The sequence below is a fragment of the Triturus cristatus genome, chromosome 2_1 (assembly GCF_964204655.1).
Source record: "Triturus cristatus chromosome 2_1, aTriCri1.1, whole genome shotgun sequence".
Classification (NCBI taxonomy): Eukaryota; Metazoa; Chordata; class Amphibia; order Caudata; family Salamandridae; genus Triturus; species Triturus cristatus.
In genome coordinates, this window is record NC_140581.1 from 1,100,105,268 (window position 1) to 1,100,122,843 (window position 17,576).

Sequence of the window (17,576 nt, forward strand, 5' to 3'; positions counted from 1 at the left end):
ATTGGTAATAGGTCCAAAATCAAAGAGCACATTGGCAATGAATGGATGTTTATGGGAAGAAAGACACCAGAATCACCAACTTTATAAAGTATAAAGTATAAAGTATTTGGAAGAAAATCAGGCTCCGTCTGTGAACTTGGCTGGTGCTGCTGCCCATTGGAGGAATTCCTTGGACTTTCATCCCAGCTTTCTTGAAATCAACACCGCGCCTCGCGGCCCCCGCTTCGCGGGGGCCGCTCGAGGGACCGGGACTCTGCTGCTGTCACTTGGGGCATTGTTGGTGTGCTGACCCTGCAAGAACCGGCGTATTCAGGACTGCGAGGACCAGGGTGCTGTGCACGAAGCAGATCAGCCGCACCTGGTCCTCTTCCTGACTCCTCCCCCAACACCTTAAACAGGCGGTGTAGCCCCAGTATCGTGGGCTCCGTCTGTGAACTTGGCTGGTGCTGCTGCCCATTGGAGGGATTCCTTGGACTTTCATCCCAGCTTTCTTGAAATCAACACCGCGCCTCGCGGCCCCCGCTTCGCGGGAGCCGCTCGAGGGACCGGGACTCTGCTGCTGTCACTTGGGGCATTGTTGGTGTGCTGACCCTGCAAGAACCGGCGTATTCAGGACTGCGAGGACCAGGGTGCTGTGCACGAAGCAGATCAGCCGCACCTGGTCCTCTTCCTGACTCCTCCCCCAACACCTTAAACAGGCGGTGTAGCCCCAGTATCGTGGGCTCCGTCTGTGAACTTGGCTGGTGCTGCTGCCCATTGGAGGGATTCCTTGGACTTTCATCCCAGCTTTCTTGAAATCAACACCGCGCCTCGCGGCCCCCGCTTCGCGGGAGCCGCTCGAGGGACCGGGACTCTGCTGCTGTCACTTGGGGCATTGTTGGTGTGCTGACCCTGCAAGAACCGGCATATTCAGGACTGCGAGGAACAGGGTGCTGTGCACGAAGCAGATCAGCCGCACCTGGTCCTCTTCCTGACTCCTCCCCCAACACCGTTGCCCTCCATTATATGTACGTCTCCCTGCCTACACGCGCTAGCGGGACGCGCGCGGGTCTCAGCACGGGGCTAAGACCGGGCAAAGAGCGGGCCGTTTGAGGCCGTTTGAGGCCGTTCGAGGACGGACGAGGAAGGCGAGGGACCACGATCAATCGCTGATCCCTATTGATACGCTCCCTACACCCGAGAGACTGAGGATGTCATCAAGGACAACTAGGAGCAAATCCTCGGCGGCCAAGGGGGCCCCCTCAGGTACTCTGGACACATATTTTGTGAAAGCGGGATCCCTTCTCATAGATGAAATCTCAATATTAGAAAGGCGAATTTCCCAAGAGTTAGAGTGGGCTAGAAGATCCTCTTTGGGCCCTCTTCAACATGTAACATCTCCGGCCCCTCTTGCCAGGGCCACAACGTTGGATGGGGGGGGGGCAACAGAAATAGCGACTAATACAGTTGAAGATTCGTTACTTGTTACTCTAAATGACTCTTTAACAACTCATGATTTTTCCATCCATTCTGATCCCAGTCTACTATCCCTCCCACTACCTAGTTCGTCCATAATTCCTACCATTATCGAACCTAGTCTTTCTGACAGAGTACCAACTCCAATCTCCACAGACCAGCATAAATTAACTACCGCTTACGAGAGGGAAGGGGCAATCCCTAAGACAAAAAAGGGGCACAAAGCATAAGAGGAGTTAAAACTAAGAATTTCAAACATATCCCTCCTCGAGGCAACAATACTGCTAGTATAGCCAGAAAAGCCACGACGAAACCCCTAAAGCAAGCCAACTCATCCTCCGGCGCTCAGTCCAAAAATAAACTAATTACATTTGATGCCGCGGGAGATGAGGGCTTAACACTATCGAATATAAGTACACTTCTGAGGGATTTACTTAACCCCATCTTAAACTGTCTAGTTAAGATAGAAAAGGCCTTAGTGCAGCGTAAGATGGATTTTACCCGTGTCGACGAGGGCTCTGGCACAATAAACCAGATCCCACAAAATAAATCCACACATCCCATCAACATCTCTACATCTGACACCAAAGGGGCGCTGGGTAGCTCGACCTTACATCTCAGCCAATTGCAGCAGCTTTCCAACGTCCCTGCAGTGCCCCCAAACTATAGCCCCATAACTAAAGCCCTCGGCTCAAGTGGCCCACTGAAGAAAGACACACCTTCTATGGGCACTAATGGCATTGATCATAACTATAGAACTATCGATCTACCACCAGAAGCAATGCCTTATACTGTAATTTTAGCTGGCATCCCCAAATTAAATTCCTCTACTAGAGAGCCGGCGGAGGCACTGAAGAATAAGGTAATCCACTGGCTCTCTAGGAATAGGTCGTTGCCAGAAGGAATATTTAGCGAGATTTTGATGGTAAGACGAATCCCCTGGATAGGACATACCAGGAAGTCAATCCAGGGAGATTGTGCACTGATTAATTTTAGAGATCCTCTTACTGTCTCGCACATTTGCAGTTGGCCCTATCAGCCCCAAGGATCACAGATTCATTCCCTCCCTCTATCCTTTTTTTATCCAACCGTTGATCCTTAACGGGGAGAAGATTGTTGGGAACTTGTGTCCAGAAGGTCTAGAAATCAGGCCCCCTCAGTTTTTAGAGCAATTCCACACCCCAAGCCTCCACGCTTTGACTTCTTATTAACTCATAATAGATTTAGCAGTCTTGATATGGTCGATTGACCAATAAAGTCGAAAGGGGCGGTAACAACAGGGCCCAATGACATTATTAACAAACCGTTTAGGCCAACTACTCCTTCTGAAAATATAAAAATACTTGGAGTACATCAAGTTAGGGATAAAAACATGGGTTCTTTTCTCCCAACGTGTTGCCCGCATGAGGTATCTGCACCCCAACTGGCGAAATCACGGGCTTTGGAATTTTCAGGCCAGGATAGGGGGGAGAACGATGTCTCTGCAATTATTGCTCCGGAAATATCTAACCGTCCCTCCCTCAAGATGCTGTCCTGGAATGTGGCAGGTTTGGTAAATAAAGCCAACTGCCCAGAATGGAGAGAATTTATCCAGGCCCAAGACACTTGCCTCTTTCAGGAAACCTGGGCGAGAGAACATCTCACCCAAACAGGCTTCGCTGCATTTTCTGTGCAGGCAACATGGGCCGGCATTGGACGCCCCTCAGGTGGTCTGGCTACCTGGGTAGCCACCGATCTGGGCTGTAAGGCTATTGTATATCCACAAAATTCGCCGAACATTCTTATGGTTCGGCTTAACTGGCCGAACGCAAACAGCCTTCTGCTAATTAATGTATACTCCAGGCCATCCAAGATTTCCCAGACTTCAAGTACGATGGAGGAGCTCTCAGGAGTTTTAGATGACATTCCACAGGGCACTCACTTCTTGATAGGAGGAGATCTTAACTCCCATTATGAGCCCCTTCTGGGATTACTGTTGGATTTAGCAATGGAGGAGGACATGGAGTGGTCCATACCCCCCCTGCGAGCAACAGCCCCCAGAGCTTGGACCCCCCTAGCTACACAAGTTACCGCCTTAACCTTAAAATTTGGTCTGAGGGCATGTAACGGCAGGTCTACCTCAGATAACCCAGCTAGCTTCACTTTTAACAGCAAGGGTAGGGAGTCAAGACTGGACTATATACTGGCCCCACTACCAATGTGGTCAAGTATCATTGACTTCTGGGTATTGCCTAGGGATGACAGTGACCATAATGCACTGAAACTAGAATTTGCTCATCCTGGTATAGATTCTAGGCTGGAATTGAGGGATTCCCGGGATACCGGTCTTGGCCTGACTCAAAATAAACGAAGAGTAAAGTGGGAGATATTCATCTCTAACCCAGAGAGGATACCCATACTCTATCAAAGGGTTGTCCCTATACTCGAAAAAGTTCAGGAAATCATGGTTAATGATATAAACCAGAGTAACCATGAACAAGTAGGGCAGTGCCATAGAACCCTCTCTGAGACAGTATCTGCAACACTTACTCGTACCCTAAGGAGGCCAACTGCCTGTGCAGCTGGCCCAATTTGGTATAATAGGACCTGTCGTACTGCAAAATCAAGCCTCTTGACCTCTATCAAAGCAGGTCTGGGAAGCGAGATAATTAGAGCCAAGAGATCCGCTTACAAAACTTTAATCTGTAATGCGAAAAGAGAATGGGAACACCAGAAATGGGAATCCCTTTCTGTATCATTAGCCAGGGGGGACTCACGAACATTTTGGCGAACAGTGAACACTGGCTCACTGGAATTGGCCCCTGCACTGGAGCCGAACATTTCACCTAGTGCATGGTCTGATCATTTTAAATCGCTATACCAACTACCAGATGGGGAGCAGGCTGCTTTCTACCCTTTATGCACTGAGGATCCTAAAGAAATCTCCCTGTTTACATTCAAGGAGGTTAGAGCGGCTATAGCTGGATTAGCTTCAGGCAAGGCCCCAGGGTTGGATGGTATCCCAGGTGACCTTTTTAAGCAGGAGGTGGATGTCTGGACTCCATATCTGGTTTTATTATTTAACCACATTCTGCGAGGCATGGAGATTCCTGCTACTTGGCTGGGCGCAGAGATTGTTCCCATTTTTAAGAAGGGCTCTCCTCTGCTCCCAGCCAATTACAGACCCATAAGCCTCATAGATGTCTCACAAAAGATCTTTGGTAGAGTGATTCTGAACCGGCTTCAGGACTGGATCGATGACAATAACATCTTGAGTCCCTTTCAGGCAGGTTTCAGAAGGGGGGTTTCGACGGTGGACCAGATCTTCCGATTGAAGCTTCTCTACTGGAAAACAGTAACAATCGAGGGGGGCAGTATATACACAATATTCGTCGACCTGCGGGCGGCGTTTGATTTAGTCCCTAGGGACAAACTCTGGGCAGTTTTGGCAGCTACAGGGGTTCCTGCTGATCTACTCTTTATTCTGGAAAAACTACATCAGGGCAACTACGCAAGGGTAAGATGTGGCACAGGAGGTACCCTTTCAGATCCTTTTCCCGTTGACAGGGGGGTTAGACAGGGTTGTGTGCTTGCACCCACCCTTTTTTGCCTCTTTGTCAACGGGGTCTTTAACCATCTTGACGGGATTAGTAACATCGACGCCCCAAGGTTGGCGGGCAACAGGGTACCGGCAATTATGTTTGCTGATGATACCCTGTTGCTCTCCAAATCACCTATGGGTATACAAAGGGTCCTTGACGGCTTTGTCGACTTCTGCAAGTCGCATGGTTTGGAGATCAACACTACAAAAACAAAATATATGATCTTCAACCCACCTGCCTCTACCCGATCTAGCCCGCGGATAGGGACTTCCAGTCTTGAGAGGGTGTACACCTTTGAATACTTGGGGGTTATCTTTAATCCCCTAATGAGGTGGGATTCACATCAGACAAAAGTGAATCTGAAGCTAACCCAGATGACGGGCGCCATTTCCAGGATGCTGAGTGGGCTGAGCTACAAACCATTAGGTCCACGCCTTCACATTTACAAAACCCAGGCTAGGGCGGCTGGGCTATATGGGGGCGAAATCTGGGGACATGTACCTATCCAGAAAATACAGGTTGTAGAGAACAACTTCTTGAGGCAGCTGACAGCTCTAGCATCAAGCACCCCGCTATTACCCTTAAGATTGGACTTGGGCTTAAAACCCATTGCGGTGGAACTAGGCCTCAAACCTCTAATTTTCTGGCATAAATTATGGCGTACCCCAGAGCTTGAGAATTACAGAAAAGAGCTACAAGATATTCTGCGCCTTATAAGAATTGATCAAGTACCATGGCTTGCTTATATTAAACATTCCTGTGAATTAATAGGAAGATCTGATCTGTGGACTGACCCAGTTAATACATGCCCAATGTCTTCCCGCAAAACTATCTCCTCAGCTTACTATGAGCACAATTTACGTGCCCTAGTTATGAAGGCTAGGGCTGGGTCCCTTACTGAACAGTTCCTGGCATTTAAAGATACATACACCCGGGAACCAGTCCTAGATGATATTGAACCAACATTAACCAGGAAGCTTTACCTACAATGGCGCTACGGTACTTTGCCTCTTGGAGCCCATACTGTCAGCTGGTCGCCTAACTCAACAACTCTATGCCCAGCGTGTGGCCACCCATCAGAGTCTGACTTGCATATAATTTTCTTCTGCCAAGCCTACCACAGACCACGGAGATACTGGCTTCTTCCACTTTTAAAAAACCTGGGTTTTAAGCATTACATTTCAGCTTATAGGATTTTAAAAACTGACTTATCACCACCAATAGTATTTGCGGTAGCGAAATTTTTAACAGCTATGTGGATCAGCCGCAACCGTCATGTAAAGCCCAAAAATTGAGGATGGACTGATCTGAATGTTGCTATGCTGCTAACTCTAAATGAGTATTTTAATGTGGTGCATAACATGTTATTTATTGTATGTTTATCTCTTTTATTCTTTTATGGCCCAAGTGGCCGAAATAAAGTTGAAATGATGATGATGATTTCACCCAATGGGGCCAAAGTGTTCCTCTATTCTCACATCTCCTAACAATTCAAGGGTTTTCCTCATTCAGCAGGGACAAAGATATCTTACATTATAGCTGTTGCTTATGGGCAGCATTTTTTCTCTTTCAGTGGTTGTGGGCACCTTCTGACTCAACATAGTGCAACTTGGCTCAAAAAACATACAGCCTTTTGAAGCAGGTTTCTTTGAGAATTTCCTCAGCGTGATTGTGCATTTCTTTTCTCTCCCTGTGAGTGGTGGCTCCTGTACCGGATTGCCGCACGAGCCCCTGCTTGGCAGTATGGCCACCACAACCACACGGTTTACCCAATAAAGCTCTGCAGGTGCATGGAGTGTCACAGGAAATTTCATAGGTAACAGAAACAGACAGAATTAGCAGGGTTAGTAACCTCTTCTGATGAATCTATTGGGCATGTGATTTACATCCTGGTTGTTGTTGCCAGACCCATTAGGAGATATTACAAGCCATTGTTCCCACTGTACTTTTGTATTTGTTTCTGATTTTGTGTGTAGTATTTAGTCATGTGAGCAGTGAAGTACTTTAGCTTTTGAAAGTAAAAGCACTGGCTGGACATTGATTTATAGGCTGTTACTGCTGTGCACTGTTGAGTTCTGAGTTTTTAGCTTGGACCACCTCCTCGAGTCATCACTGGATGCTTGTCCTCCCCATCCAAGCATCAAGTGCTGAAAGGAGTGTTTGGTCTGCAGTTTGAAGGTCTGTTGTATGGAGACCCCAGGAGGTCAGAAGCAAATGACCTCTATTAACCACACAGCAGTTAAAAACCAATCTCATCGCCTATCATACATGTAGAATAAATCACTCCACATAGGATTCAGAAAAAAAAACTAAAAACCTGGCTATTCTGCAATTAAGTGTTACCTAGGTTTTAGTGGGGCGATACCTGACAACAAAGGGACACTCTGCTGAGTAGCAGTGCACTATATAAATGGTGCTTCATTCATTTATTCATTCATTCATTCATTCATTCATAACCGCTTCACGCCAATCACATGCCCTCGCAAAAGATACATCCTTAAAATATCTCCTGATCCCCCTCCGCTCTTATTCTTTGACTCACACCTCATACAGCAGTCTTTTTCGTGCAATGCTCCCTCCCATCTAGGACAAAGAAGGGAGCACACCTGCAGCATTCAAGTTTACATTGGGCACATCACAGAGCTATTAAAGTGCATCTGTGAAAGTGTAAACTGTGGCACCACCATAGAAACTGCTGGATCCTAAATTGACCACTGAGCGTGCTCTCTAAGTCACCTCTTGTGACATGAGTCACATGACAACCTGGTTTTCCACATCACTTGGACAGAAGATTTCAGTCCCGGGCTTTCTATTTATAAAATCAGTGCATTGTGGGATGTGTAGTCGTAATATATGTCTATCAAATTGTAGTCACAAGCCTGAGTGGAAAGCCCCAGCCTAAAAAGTGGTGTCTCCTTGTCATGGAGCTATCAAGTCACGTGAAAACGAGTTGTAGCAGCTCCTGATAATTTCTTAAAATACAATTAGACATACTTTTTTATTACAGAAGTGGTTGGTTTGTGTAATGTAGTAGAATAGTACAAGTAACATTTACAGAAGGATGGAATGTATTCAGCATTCACTTTAACAGTGTGTCCCGTGAGCACTCGCAAAGGGGACATGTTTGCAGTTCTTTAAATATGAAAGACTTCTTGTTCTTTTCTGTGTAATAATTTTGAAACCAGCCCTCCTTTTTAACTTTTTGCGAATTACTCTATTCTCATTTCACAAAGATAAATGTAACAATTATTACACATTGCCGAATTCAAGGTGAACAATCCCCTAGAAGGGAATGATTGTCGTTATTTTTAACACTGAAAGAAAGAAGCAGTGAGGCAAATTGCACCACTCCATTGGAAATTAGATGACATAAACCGCCATTGATCCTTTTGAAAAGTTTTGGGAGTTTCAGGAATTAGTTGGTGAGTGGAATCCCCGGATTAAATCAATATTAAACAAAACACAATGCCCTAACAAGGCAACGGGAAATGCAGAATTATCAGGCTTCCATCGTGTGCTATGATAAAAGCAGTGAGTCGCATAATTATCATGATATATTATACACTGAAGTATTACTTCTCAAGATTTATAGGGTCGACGGAAACAAGAGAAAGTCAAGTTTTCATGTGTTCCAGTGCAGAATGAATAGCGTTCTCCAGAAAACAACATAGTTAACACAGGTACTGAGAATTTTCATTTAATTTACCTAATTTGCCTCAATGTGTTTTTTCCGTGATGGTGGTGGGCCTGTCATTTAAGCAACTTCCTGCCTCTCGATTGAAGCAAAAAAGTAGTCCTACTTTTATGTTTGTGGAATGTTCCGGTTTTGGTTTTCAACTTCTGGTCACTCTATCAGACGATGACTGCCTTCTTTCAGCCACGTGGAGAAGTGATGTCCCCAGTAAGCCAGCCAGGGTTAATGAGCACTGGTGCCAAGTCCAAGCAGGCGCTAAATGGTAGTGTCAGCAGACAACCCAACTGGGCAGATCACACAAAAACTACAGTTCTGTTAATTCAGGCATGCATAAAATGCAATGGCACAAGTTAAGAACAATCGAATTCAAATGAATGACTTGCTGTACAACCGGCAAATGTGATTCACCTGCCCTGCACTGGAGTCTGGCTGGACCATTTTTGCATTACAGTGACACAAGAGTTGTGACAATGGGAAGATATATTTCATGGAATCCTTTGAAAGCAGACATGTATTTCATATGCAGAGAAGTGAATTCTGAGAAAGAGGCCCAACACCTAGGACTGTCGCAGCAGATCTAGGTAATCTGGGCCCATATTATAGCTAGGGTGTGATGCCCTGGTCTGCGCCGGAATGCGCCGGAATGGCCCTTTAATATGGTGCACCGGGTGTAAACTGCGTCAGTGCACCCTATCACAGTGTGTGCTCTGTGCAGCTGTAAACGTGCAAGGTACGCCTGGTCTTCTGTTACTGAAAAAAATGCCTATTAATGTAGAAGAAGCACCAAGTTGCAGATGGGCTCAGATGCGGGTCATGTGCGCAGCTGGTGTATGCCTCCTGACCTTTTGGCAGATTCTGTGTGTCATGACACGCTGACAGCATCCCTCACCCACTATTTGGATGTTACCTGGGGGTCCACCGCCTCTAGGGATATGGATTGGGATGCCCTTAAGGTAGCCTTACACGGGGCCTACATAGGAACCATCTGTAGCATACAATGCCGATTGGAGGCTGCGCTGGGGGTGCATGAGCGTCCTTTGTCAGATCTCCAGGACTCCGAAGTCATCTCGCAGAGGGTATGAATGGGGTGCTCTAAGCACAGCAGAAGTGCAGTCGGCCTGAGACTCCCTGGATAAGTGTACAATCCGGTCTTATAGTCTTCACGGGGAGGGGGAAAAATACAGTACACTCTTGGCATGGATCTTGCGGTGGGAGCTGGAGGTCCCTCCCATCCTTCATGTTCATGTCTGCAGCAGTGAACTGGTGACCTGTCACCAGGACATCATAGAGGTCTTCGTGGAACACATGAAGGGGCTGCATCATGCAGGTGAGGCAGGTCCCCTGGGGCTTATTGAGACTTTCTTGTCTGGAGTGGCGTTGCCTACCTTGGCTTTGGATCTTGTGCAGTAATCGAAGAGTGAGAGCTCCTTAGAGGAATTGGGGGTGTCCATTTGGGCCCTCAATAGATCCAAGGCCCCAGGTGGGGATGTATTCCCTGTGGACTTCTACTGACCTACTCCGTCACACTCAGGGATACATTGCTAGAGATACTCCAGGAGGCACGGGTAAATGGGATACTTCCACACGCTATGAGGGAGGGCATTGCCTGCCTCCTACTTAAGCCTGGGGGCGCGCGGCTGACCCTTTCTCATACAGACCCCTCACGATGCTCAGCATAGATGGCAAAATATTATGCAAATTGTTGGCATTGCGGTTGGGGGGAGTGATCTGTGATTTGGTGCATGAGGACCAATGCAGCTTTATGTCGGCTCGCAGTACCAGCTTTAATTAATCTTCGGAGGCTCACGCGTTTCCTGCCTTAAACCTTCGATGACGATCGTGAGCTGGCATTGGCCTCCTGGATCTGGAAAAAGCATTCAACACTGTGGAGTGGCCATTTCTGATGATGGTGCTCCGGGTAATGGGGTTTGGCCCTGCCTTTTGTAGCAGGGTGCAGCTCTTGTACACCAGCCCATTGGTTTGTGTTAAGATCGGAGGCAGCCTTTCTGAGGGGTGGGTGGCTGGGAGGGGCACCAGGCAGTATTGTCCCCTCTTGCCGCTCCTGTTTGCTTTTGCCATTGGCACTTCTCCTGCGTAAAGAATTGGAGCCATGGGGCATTTGAGTGTGGGGGGGGGCACTCATATTCTCTCTCTCTATGCGGATGATGCACTGGTGTATGCACGCTCCCCCTGATAGCTTCTCAAAACCTTTGGTGGGGTCTCAGGCTTTCAGGTTAATAATGTTCCTCTTGACAATCTGATCGGGGTGCCCTCAGCCTGGCTACCCGGGTTCTGCCTCTGCTGGGAAACGCTGGGCATATGGGTGGCTCACACCAGGGCCATGTGTCAGCATCTAAACAAAAATAAAGTCGTGACAGACATTGAGGGTTCCATAGCTTTTTGGAATAGACTCCCCTTGTCAGTGACTCTATCTGGTCCAAAATGCTATTTCTGCTCCAACCACACTTCTTTTGTAAACTAGATAGTTTACTAATTTCCCTGGTATGGGCCGGGTTGCACAATAAAGTGGTGCTTGTGGTCCTCAAGCAGGATATTGAGGATAAGGGTCTTGCTATACCGGATGTACAAAACTATTATTATGCGGGCAACTTCTAGCTTGTGGTAAGGTGGCTGGCGGAGCAGGATAATTGGGAAAAGCGATTTTCGTTCCTTGACATGCTGGAGAACGGTTTGTTGGCACGTTTGCTGATGCAAGGGGGCTGGTCTGAGCACACAATCCCATACTTGGTGCAGCAAACTGCAGAGATATGGGAGAAAGTGGTAGGAAAAGTGCTACCCAGGGCCCCCTTTTACAGGGAGCTTTGTATCTGGGACTTAGCTCAGTTTAGGGCGAATGATGGGGCTATGTTCATGGATCTCTGGAGGGCGGGGGTTGCCATGAGGTGGGGTATCTGTAACCCGGGAAGGTTTTCATTACATTCCAGGAGGCCCAGTAGACCTTTGAGGTGGGGCCGGGCCACTTCCCTCAGATCGCCAAGTTGGAGAGTGTTATACTTGAGGTCTGAGCTTGTTTACCCACGACTCCTCAGCCCTCCCAGATGGTGGGTGCACTGCTTTGATGGGGAGAGGGAAGATACCTCATCTCCTTATTTTACAAGGCAATCTGGGCCGATATTGTAAATGCCCGATGCACTTCTCGGGGGGACTGGGAACATGAGTTTGGGGAGCCCGCTAAGGATCCTGACTGGACGCATGCCTGTGGGTTGGTGAGGAGTGTGTCCTGTAACCATAGATTTAAATTAATTCATTTCAATGTATTGCATCGCACTTATGTGACCCCTAGGCAATTGAACATTATAGATCCGAAGAGGGAAGCACGCCGTGCATGCTGTGTTGTGCTGGGGCCTCCTTTTTACATTTGGCCTGGGGATGCGCTTTGAATCAAAGGTTCTGAAGAGTTGTGGTGCCTAAAATAGAGGAGGCGGCAGACATTAACATTCCTCTCTGTCTGTTGGCATGCCTCTTGGAGGTAGTGGGAAACCAAGGGGGTGCAAGATTCCCTATAAGCTGGCCCAACTTGCTCGGTTATTCATAAAAAGGTGAGTGGCCATTGGATGGGTGGGTACCCGGGTACTGTTGGTGTCCTCGTGGCAACTGGATCTCCTTGAATGTGAGGTGGTCGAGGAAATGCATATACGTATTGGACAAACTGATGAGGGTGCCTCAGATGGGATTATGTTGTGGGAGTATCTTCTCAATAATTTTACAGTTGAGGATGTTTCTGGCTCGGAGGAGGGCTCTGGTGGATAGGGGTGATGAATGAGCTCTTTGTACTGTGGAAATGTGATACTGCCAGCCAAACTTGTATAACTGTACTAGTCAATGTTTAACTAGCTTGATGATTTGGCTTTGATATGCTCTTGTCCCCTAGTTGTTATATGCATCTGGTGTTTAAGTTCATCCGTCTTTGTTTTCAATGTACCGCCCTGACATATGACAGGAATTTCTCCTCCTCTTGGAGTGGAGCCATGCACTGTGGGTGTGTTTTCTGTTTATTTTGCATATAATCAATAAAAAGAGTTCAAAAGAAAATAATTATTACTGTTACGAAAATCACACACATAACACATTTATTTGTATTACTAATGCAAACATATCGTTCTCGAGTCAGTACGTTTGTTCATTTTCTGTAAAGTATTAGCAGATGACTTTCTTCAAAGCTGCAAGTAGCAATTTGTTTTCTTCTATGTCTTCTTTGTTAAAGCAGTTCCCTAACAGACAATCCTTAACCCTACTCTGTGTTCTTCTATATTGTTATCCCTATCTCTTCTGTAACTTTCTTCTCGGACCTAGGTTAGTCTTCTGTAAAACAATTGATTAAAATAATAAACAACTAATAGGCAATTCTCCGTTCTTTCTTCATTTGCACCAAACTCGGTTAACTTTTTCAATTCATTAAAAAAAAAATCCTCAAATAAAAATGTCTTTATTTCCTTCAAGGGGGTTCCAACAGTTCGGGATTCACATTCCACATGTCTTCCAAAGTCACATTCAATGCTGCATTCACGTAGTAGGACCATTCAGGTGCAGAATACCTCCAACAAGGTACTCAAGCTCTTCTAGACCTTATTAGAACTTGATGATTTGGATCAAGTGAGCTCTTGTCTTCTGGCTCAATCTCTCCAGGTACTGTTTCTGGAATCTGTGCTACTTGTGTTCTTCTTTTTTAGTCACTCTTTTCAAGGCTCCTTGGCCACTCTGTTTGTCCATGTATCCTTTTTGACTCAGAGCTTGTTCCTTCACCAAGATCTTGTTCTTCTCCCTGTTTAAGTTCACAGATAATTTCAAATAGCAGTTAAATTTCTGCCACTTCTTCACTTCAGATGTCAATACCACTTTGTGAAATGTCTGGAACTTGTACTTGTCTTTCAACTCACTGATCTTTACCCCTTCCGTTTCCTGGTACTTCTGCTTGTACACCAACTGATGCTAGTGCTACAGGACTTTGGTGGTCTGTCCACTGTTGTCGCGACAACTAGTGCTTTTTTCTCAGGATCATAGACTAAGGAAGCTTCCTCTATATTACTCACTCTCCTGGTATGTGAGGCATGCATCCAGTTTGTAATCCCAGCGTATTGATCAGCAGAGGTCTTTGTCAGTATTATTTGATAAGGTTTTTTTCACCTGGGTTCAAAACAAGTCATCCCAATGTGCTTCTTGACCATGACCCAGTCACTGGGACCAAGGTTATGGCACTGTTCTTCATGAGGGTCTTGTGTAGCAGCCGACACCTGATGAGAGACAGAATGAACCACATCAGAAAGTATATTGTAGTAGTCCAAAATCATATCTTCTGTGATGTTCACTAGGGCAGCTGGCAGTCACATTGTCCTCCCCATCAGACTCTTCTGCGGAGATAGCCCTGTCTGGAATACTACAGATACTCATCAACACCAAGGGTAAAGCATCAGGCCATTTCAATGCAGTAGAGGCACACATTTTTGCCAATCTGGACTTTATGGTTCAGTTCATTTGTTCAACTATGCCTGACGCTTCTGGTCTGTAACAAGAATGTAGCTTCTGTTCGATCTATTGTGCAGCACATAGCATGTTCATCACTTTGTTATTAAAGGGTGTTCCTCTATCTGACTCAAGAAGGACCAGCATCCCAAATGTTGGTATGATCTCGCAACAACAGCTTAACTACGGTGAGACTGTCATTTCTTCTTATTGGTTAGGCATCCACCTATTTTATGAATACACAGATGATCACCAGGATATATATCAACCCAATGTGCACAAGCATCTTGATAAAATCCATCTGTAGTCTGTTAAAGAGGCCATATGTTCTCTTTATGTGTGTACTTCTAATGTGCTTTCCTTCCTACATTCAGCTGTTGGCATGTGATGCATCTTCTGTGATTTTCCTCTGCAATCATTCAAAACCTAGGGTTAAACCAGCTTTGTCTGAAAACTCTCACCACTGCATCCATTCCTAAAAGTGTGTACCCGTGGTAGTATCTGGTCATTGGAAACAACAAGCTATCAGACAACACTGGCCTTTCATCAGTTGACATCCAAATGTAATTGGCGTTCTTTGTGCAGCCTGATATAATCCACCCATTTTGCTCTGCCTCAGACACCGTGTTTTGACCCCTTTTAGTCCCTCCGAAGTGTCAGTCATTTCCATCATTATTGCAAAGGCACTTCCTCTCTCAGATTCATTTGTGAAATCTCCATTGAATGTGCATGCTAGCAGTGCACAGTACCTGGCTACAGAGTCAGTGTATCTGTTGCCCATGGCAATGTATCCACTGCATATTTGATGTCCTGAACATTTAACAACACCAATTTTCAGTAGTTAGTTAAATGGCTTCAAGAAAGTCCTTCACATTTTGGTCCTTCCAGATGGGCGTACTTGTGGACGTGAGAAACCTTCTCTGTGCCCATAACTGCCCAAAATCATGAACCACACCGAAGCCATATCGGCTGTCAGGAAGGATGGTGACTCTCATTTGTGCAGTCAAACTGCAAGCTCTCGTAAGGGAAATTAACTCAGCAAATTGTGCAGAGAAAAAAGATTGAAGCGAGGAAGATTCAATCACATTCTTTATGGAACACACACTGTATGCTGCTCCTAGTGTACCATAGTTTCCTCTCAGGCATGAGCTATCAATACAAAGGATATGATTTGGCTCATTGCGTGGTACTTCCTTAGTATCAATTCTTGGCTTGGGGCAGAGTTTAGTGACAATTAGGCAATCATGGTCACATTTTTCATAAGTATCATTCTGTTCAGCAACAGGCATCAAAGTAGAGATATTCAGTACATTACAACGTTTTATTGTAACATGATCAGAGGCTAAAAGAACCTGCTCACATCGAATAAGTACATTTTGGGTCAAATGCTGAGTCTTCATTTTAGTCAATAGCAATTCCACTGCGTGTGGGAGCATAATGACTAATGAGTGTTCCATCACAATGTTTTCACTCTTTTCCTGGCTAACACTCACCGCCGCAACTACCTTTAAGCAGCCGGAAGTCCTGGTGCTATGGGGTCAAGTGTAATCAAAAATAGGTCACAGGTCTTCGGATTTCTCGAATGTTTTTGTGTCAACTGAAAGTGTGCACCTGTCTCTCTTACTACAAAACAAGGTAAACTTTTATATAATCTGGCATCACGAGATTTCGGGCGCGGCACAATTTATCATTCAGCTCTAGGAAGGTTTTGTGCATTCAGTGTCCCATGGATGCAGATCAGACACATCTTGATGTGCCAACCTGAGTAGGGACTTTGCCATGAATGAAACGTTTGGTATCCACTGTCTACAGTAGCCGACCATTCCCAAAAACATTCTGTTCTCTCTCTGTGTTCCTGGTGGATTAATTTGCCATATAGCTTCCATTCTTTCTGATGACACCTTCTTTTCTCCTTTCATAATATTGTGTCCAAAATACTGAACTTCTTTTAGACAGTACTGCAAGTTTACCTGGAGACACCTTGTGTCCATATTCTTCCAGGTGATTCAATAATGCAATGGTGTCATTTTTACAAGCATTATGAGTCTCTGAGGCGATCAACAGATCGTCAATATATTGATCAACAGTAGACTTACAGGGCATATGGAAAGACTCAAGATTTTTCTTTAGGCTCTCTGTATACACTTGAGGGACACAACACCACATGATTGTCTTCTGCTGAAAGACAAATGAGAACAGGTACTAGCTATCTACATGCAAAGGCACAGAGAAGAAAGCCTGACACAAATCAATAACAGTAAACCATTTTGCAATACAAGGAATTTGGAAGAGTACTTTGGAGGATTTGGTACTATGGGACAACAAGGCCAATTCATTAATCTGCCTCAAATCTTGCACTATCCTATACTTGCCATTCGGTTTTTGAAGCCCGGTTATAGGCGAATTACACGGGCTCCCAATCAGTTCCCTCAGTATGCCTTTCTGATGCAGATCCTCAATCACTGGCTCTATTCCTGCAGTAACTTCTGGAAACTAATAATGGGATGATATTCTAGGAAAAACAACATTTGGCTTCAATTTTATCTGAACTGGTTCTACAACTTTTAGTAATCCAATATCTTTTCCTGTAAGACCAAGACAGTTGCTCTGAGATCTTCGGACAATTCAGAAATGGTCAGTAGAGGAGACATTCCCACTTCAGCATTTTGCCTCATCAGTAAAAATCGACATCTTCATCATGAGTCTGGAAACCAACACCATCTGGTGTGCAGTACATAGTGCAATTTAACTTGCACAACAGATCTCTTCCTAACAGATGTACTCGGCTAGAATGACAGACCGCAAACTGATGTTTTTTTTCAAAACAACATATTTATACAGGAATTTCTTTGAAATCGGATTTAACATCTGCTTATTTGTAACCCCAACTTCTTGAATTGTTTTCCCCAAGAGAGGTAAATCTGAAATTTCAACTGTTCTAACTGTGGATCAGGTAGCTCCTGTTTCAATCAAAAAGGACACATCGTGACCATAGACATTTGCGTCTACATAGCGGCCACGCTGGTCTACCTCTAAGACTGCGCCAAGTATTCAATCCTCTTCCTCTCTCAGGCACCATCATTGGGAATTTTCGGAAATGAACTCATCTGTCTCAAATAATGAGAACTGACCCAAAACATCTTGATTTTAATTCTGGAATTGTGACATCACATTCTGGAATTTATTTGCATTCTATTTTGGCATCTGATAATGTTTCAGGCTAGGATTCTGCATTTGCATAGGTACAGCAGGTATCATTTGAGCTTGATTCTGCATGGGAGTCTCAATTAGCTGTCCTGGCATTATCTGACCTGTCAAACCTTGTGAATTTTGAATTAAAGTGCAGGTCTTTTTCAGGATTAAAT

General features: G+C 45.4%; 1 long non-coding RNA gene across 1 annotated transcript in view; it reads right to left on the bottom strand.

The window, feature by feature from the left end:
• Positions 1-12,968: 12,968 nt before the first annotated feature.
• Positions 12,969-17,576, bottom strand: part of LOC146866431 (uncharacterized) — a 43,545-nt gene continuing 38,937 nt past the window's right edge. Inside the window, exon 4 of the long non-coding RNA XR_014976806.1 lies at positions 12,969-13,982. This is a non-coding gene — a long non-coding RNA (uncharacterized LOC146866431). The remainder of the gene's footprint in view (positions 13,983-17,576) is intronic.